We start from the raw sequence: 6,016 nt of genomic DNA, 5'->3' as shown, positions 1-6,016 counted from the left end.
CAAAGAAGACACTTTGCTGCGGACGTCAAACTTTACCCAGGATCATAAATGTTTCCACCCCAGTTTGTTAAATCAATACTGGCCATTTAGAAATTCTGTATTTTGCTAATGAAAGTTGGCAGGATGGTAATTACTGTGTCCCAGCTGTCGAGAATTGATTATTTCCAGTGAATGCCAAAATCAGTTTATAAATTTAGAAATGCGCTAAGACATCAACTCTGGCCAAAGAAAAATATCGATTTTATTGAAACTATCCACCTCACTGCTCTGTCTGATGTTATGCAATGTTCTTTCACAGGTTATATCAAATGTAGTGTGTAATTTAAGTGTGTTGAATGGTGTGTCCTGATAATCACATGCATTGTTAATATGTCCATTGTATTATAAGTTGAAAGTCACATGTATTTATCAGAAATGAATAAATCACAAGACAACAACCCACACTTGTTACATTACTTTTTTTTATTTCAGCACATTCTAATTCATGTCATTTAAGAACAATTTAGAAACATGGTCATAAACTTTAGAATTCAAGGATCACTTGCTCACTTGATCACTTGATCCTGTTTGTGTAGTGTACACTGATCTAGTCCTGAACTTGTGAACTCATATATATTTCGATTTCAGGCTTGCAAACAGCCAGACGTTATCCTCATTCGTGTCCCTACATCTGGTTTATGAGAACAAACGATTCTTTAAGAGGTATTTAACCTGCTCCCTGACCCACCCTTCAAAGTGCCCTCCTGCTTCACCGCCCACCCAACCTCCAATGTCTTTGGAGTCACTACAAATACAAAAAAGCCTAAACAGCTTTTGGCAGTCACTGAGTCTAGGCAGAAGAGGAGCATCAAGCGTGCTGCTAGAAGGATCTATTACATTGAAAAAATTAGGAGAGGGCACAGTGTCACCAGACTGCTGTCTGAAAGGGAAGGGAGCTGATAGCACTGAGGACTGTGAGCAGGTAGGTAGCCCTCAGAATCACGGCTGGATGAGAAAATGTACTGAGCAGAGATGAGAAATGGTTTACATGAGCCTGTTTCTTGTAAGTCAGCACCTGTGAAGATAACTAGGATAAACACAATCTGTACCATTATTATTTGCATCAGAAGGGTGTCAGCATTTTGTGAGCAGGTGCACAGAGGCAGTAAAAACACTCCAATTGTACATGCATGTGGAATGCAGGCATGTTTCTAAAAATCTGAGCTTGCTGAAAGAGCAATAAAGTTACAGAAAACAGAATTTTTGCTGCCATCTTGTTCCAGTTGTTACAGAGTATGTTCACATGTTAATAATCTAGATATCCGTTAAAAATGTACAGGATCTAATTACATAGAGGACACAGATTTGGCAAGGCATTGCAGGCTTCTCAGTTTGAATTTCACAGTTTTAAATCTGGGAAGCTAAATCATAGCAGTGTGGTTAGAGCTGTGAGGTTGTTGGGTGATGACTAACTTTAGATCAAATCAATACGGAACCTGAGATTCAGGGAGCTGCATGGAGGGAGTGGGCTGTATTTTTGGCAGGAAATAGGATTTCTTTTCACATTAAAGAAACACACAGAGCTATAGTTGACACCGTCCTCTCTATACTTCTGTCTCCAACGTGCACATACCACTCTGTCCTGTCCCTGACAGTTGTTTAAAGAGTGATCACAGCGTGCACAGTGCTGTGTGCTGCCACAGTGAGTGCTATAGGCTAAGCATTTCTCACATGTTTTGAATGACATATAATGCATTAACTTGTCAGCTCACTTACAGAAATTCTAACACATAGAGCAAATCCACTGGGAAGTTTAAATAGTACCATTATAGCACTCATTTGACACCAAAAGATGTTGTCACCGGGCCTGCTTTTGTGTGAGTTACACAGCTAACATCGCTCTCCGTCTCGTACGTTCAGCTTCAATTGGTGACGTGTGGAAAAATGCAGTGAAGGACATTTGAGAAGCCACCAGATGCCATTTTCAGAGTATGTGGTCAGTGGTGCAGTCATCTGCAGTGGGTGGCAGATTCACTGAAACATGTCACGTACAACTGAGACATGAGACAATCTGTTTGTGTGCTGTGCAGTCTCCAATGTCTTTTTCTACAGACTTCCATCTATTTAGAAAACTGCACTTCATGTAACATCAAAAGCTGCAATGTGCAACTGAATGAAGATATTTCCTTACATAAGAAACATTCATGTTTCTTATATCAGAGCTCATTTTTCTTACTGTGCCTGATGAGTGAGTGAGTGAGACATTGCCTATGTATAAAATCACAATATGAACAATGGATAGTATAAGGACACATGGGAGAGTGACTAGCAGGACAAATTCAGACTGAGAGTGAAGCGCTGGATATATTTTCTTTCTGCTACAGTGGTCCAGCATTTCAGATAGCCCATCTCTAATTTTAATCTTGCCTGCAGTGACAGCCAGCCTGCCTACATACTGGTTATATGTAATGATGTTAAAAAGCATGGATTTTATTTATTTATTTATTTATTTATTTATTTATTTTACAGCAGCTGAAGTATTTACTGAAATGCAGCCTGCAGCATACATCTTTGATATCTGTGGGACAGCGACTGAGACAGATGCTCAGCATGTATTGACAGTTATTTTGTCTACAACATCTCCTCCCACACAAGTCAGAATTCATTATGAAAAACAATATGAGAGCCAAAGCTAAACATTAAAACACAAAAATAAAAATGAAACGACGAAACTGTTCAGTGGAAGGGAAGCGGAGTGGGTTTCCTTTAATGCAAAGAGCCTCCTGCCAAGATGTCTCCCCTTGCAGGCTGTTTCTTGCTTTTACCATATGTGTTACGTACTTCATTTTCGAGACTCATCAAGAGCCAAGATCACTGCTGGAGCCCAGAACTCTTCTGAACATATGCTGGAGCATGTGTACAACTAAAAATAAAACACTCACTTCCAAGATGGCAGGTTTTATTTTCAGTGGGACATCAGGACAGACTGTAAATATTCAAAATCTAAAGAAATATTTCAATTCAGCATCTAGTACAACTGTCAAATACAGTCTGAACATAAAGAAAGTTGATCATTTAATTATTTAAAAGGGTTGGATGCTGGGAATCTTTTTTTTTTTTTTTTAAATCAAATAGCTTCTTTTGATGAGCTACTATCTCCCATGAGCACAGTTTAGTTGAAATTTGGGGTGTTGATCTCTCAAAAAAGACGTCTAAGTGAAAGAGATAAACTTCAAATTTGAAACCATGTACACTACCGTTCAAAAATCTGGGGTCATTTAGAAATGTCCTTATTTTTGATAGAAAAGCATTTTTTTTCATTGAATATAACATTAAATTAATCAGAAATACAGTCTGGACATTGTTAATGCTACACTGTGTTAGCTGATGGTGTTGAAAGACTCATTGATGATTAGAAAACCCTTGTGCAGTTATGTTAGCACATGGATAAAAGTGTGAGTTTTCATGGAAAACATGAAATTGTCTGGATGACCCCGAACTTCTGAATGGGTGTGTAACTGTTTATCATTTAATCCAGGTTCAGTGCATATGCAGCATGCTGCTACAATAGGTTAATATGATAATGCAAATAAGAATCATGCAATCAATAGTTACATCTTGTTTGGGCGCCCGTATAGCTCAACGCGTTGAGCAGGCGACCCATGTACAGGGCTGGTCCCCGACGCAGCGGCTCGGGTTCGATTCCCGCTTGCGGCCCTTTGCTGCATGTCTTCCCCTGACTCTTCTCCCCTGTTTCCTGTCTCTCTCTCACTGCGCCTATCTAATAAAAAAAAAGCCGACAAAAAGGCCAAAAAAAAAAAAAAAAAAAAGTTACATCTTGTTCGTGCAAAAGCACAAAAATGGCTGTTTTTTTGTTTTGTTTTGTTTTGTTTTGTTTTAGATATTGCAGCAGGAAAGCAGTCATGATCTAAACAGTAGCTGGAATATTCAAAACCATCAATTTGCTGTATCAAGAAGGAAAAAATAAATATCAGCAATATTAGGTTCTCCATGCAAATAAGGAAAAAACAGAACAAAACACAATGTTATTCACACTGGAAGCAGAACTCAAACAGGACTCACCTCCTCACATCATCATTATCATCTGAAAATCTGTGTTGAGCTACAAAGTATTAATATGACAATAACATTAATTGCCTCCATGTAACCACACCTACTTTAAATTTCCATCCAATGAGAAGGTTACGACCTCTTAACATGAGAGTCTTTAGGTCAGATTTTACAAGAACAAAAAATAGTAATGACGTACATGTGACTGTTCATAACTGACTGGAGACTTGACTCATGTAGCACTTTAAATGTGTGTCACATGAATCAGTTAGTGATCATCACAAGTATCACATTGCACCTTCTATGTTAAACTCTTTGGGTATCTTTAATTTTAAAAAAAATAATAATAATCCAACAACATGCTGTAGAAAATAAATTCTTACCTCTCAGATTAAGTACTATAATATTGTTTATTTGGACAGTTACTGTGTATCTGTGGGTAAGTACATCATAATTTCTTGCCCTCTTTGGTACATTAGGTATTCTCATAAAATCTAATGTCAACAAATGCTCAGCCATAAATTCTTGATAGCAGCATTCAGTTTTGCCTGAAAAAATCCAATCTAAGTGATTGTTTATTCTTGATGCAGTGGGGTTTAACAGAACTGCATTAACTTTCTAGAAACCCAACATGTTTACAAACATGAGAGGGAATGAGTATTAAAAACGCATTTATATATAAGGCGGTCCAGCAAAACATATAGTTGGGACACTCTTTGGTCAAATGATTACACCTCATACTAAATAACTGCAATGGTCTGATTCCTGGCTAGCCAGACCTTTTGTTGCATGTCATATTCCCATCACTCTGTCCACTCCGTCTGTCTGCATCTCCACTGCCATTGTCAATAAATGGGAAATGGGAAAAAGATATAAACATGAAATGACCCCTTTCAGACAGTGTCGAATAACCAAACGCTTCAAGAATACAGAATTATTAGTGCATCTGATGTATTGGAATCCATTACATTGAATAGGCGAATTTAGTGTCTAGGGAAAGTATATTAATTAGTTGAATGTAAAATTGCAGATGTGGTTGAAATTGTGGGGAAAACTGCATTGAGACTACAGTTTTTGGACATATTTAGATTTTTATCTGTCACACAGAAAGGTTTCCTAAATCACTCCGCAGCAACAGAACAGCATCAAGTATCCAGACAAAGTCATCAATTTCTATCTTCAGCAATAACAAGAAGACAGATTCCTGCAACAGACAGACACAGAGGCCTGACCTCAGCATCGCCAAATCAATCAGTCTGGGCTTCCATGTAGAGACAAAAGACCTTGACATTCTAAACCCACAGAAGAACTGTGGAAAGTTTTCAAGGATTCATGGAACAACCTACAATTTCATGTTTTCCATGAAAACTCACACTTTTATTCATTGTTATTCATGTGCTAACATAATTGCACAAGGGTTTTCTAATAATCAATTAGCCTTTCAATATGACTAGCTAACACAATGTAGCATTAGAACACATGTGAGTGACAACAAGAGTGACGGTTGCTGGAAATGGGCCTCTCTACCCCTATGTGGATATTCCATTAAAAATCTGTAGTTTCCAGCTAGAATAGTCATTTACCACATTAACAATGTCTAGACTGCATTTCTGATTCATTTAGTGTTATCTTCATTAAAAAAAATGTTTTTCTTTCAAAAATAAAGACATTTCTAAATGACCCCAAACGTTTGAATGTTAGTGTACCTGCTTAAGGGTAGTCACACGAAATACTGATTTGATATAGGTTTTGTCTGTTTACTGAATTTACAATTTACTGTCATAAATAGATAAACTATTTATGACGATATTTTAAAAGTATTCTTATTTTTAGCACCTAAACCTTTTCTATAGAGTTGTATATTTTTCAACCTGAACCCTAAATTACTAGTAGACTGTGGTGGGTGAGGACGCCATACCAGTGTCTCTGTGTGCAGTACTTTAAAACTAAGCCTTACTCTTCACCC

The 6,016-nt window shown here is 37.5% G+C and overlaps 1 protein-coding gene across 5 annotated transcripts in view; it reads left to right on the top strand.

The window, feature by feature from the left end:
• The first annotated feature begins 801 nt into the window (after positions 1-801).
• The window catches only part of igfn1.1 (immunoglobulin like and fibronectin type III domain containing 1, tandem duplicate 1), a 30,180-nt gene continuing 24,965 nt past the window's right edge, over positions 802-6,016 (top strand). For all 5 annotated transcript variants that reach the window (XM_035949006.2, XM_035949011.2, XM_035949008.2 and 2 more), the window contains exon 1: positions 802-961. The gene's annotated coding sequence lies outside the window, so the exon portion shown is untranslated. The remainder of the gene's footprint in view (positions 962-6,016) is intronic.

The sequence above is a fragment of the Amphiprion ocellaris genome, chromosome 5 (assembly GCF_022539595.1).
Source record: "Amphiprion ocellaris isolate individual 3 ecotype Okinawa chromosome 5, ASM2253959v1, whole genome shotgun sequence".
NCBI lineage: Eukaryota > Metazoa > Chordata > Actinopteri > Pomacentridae > Amphiprion > Amphiprion ocellaris.
The sequence above is the reverse complement of the archived record's forward strand: the minus strand, read 5'-3'. Positions and strand labels throughout refer to the sequence as shown.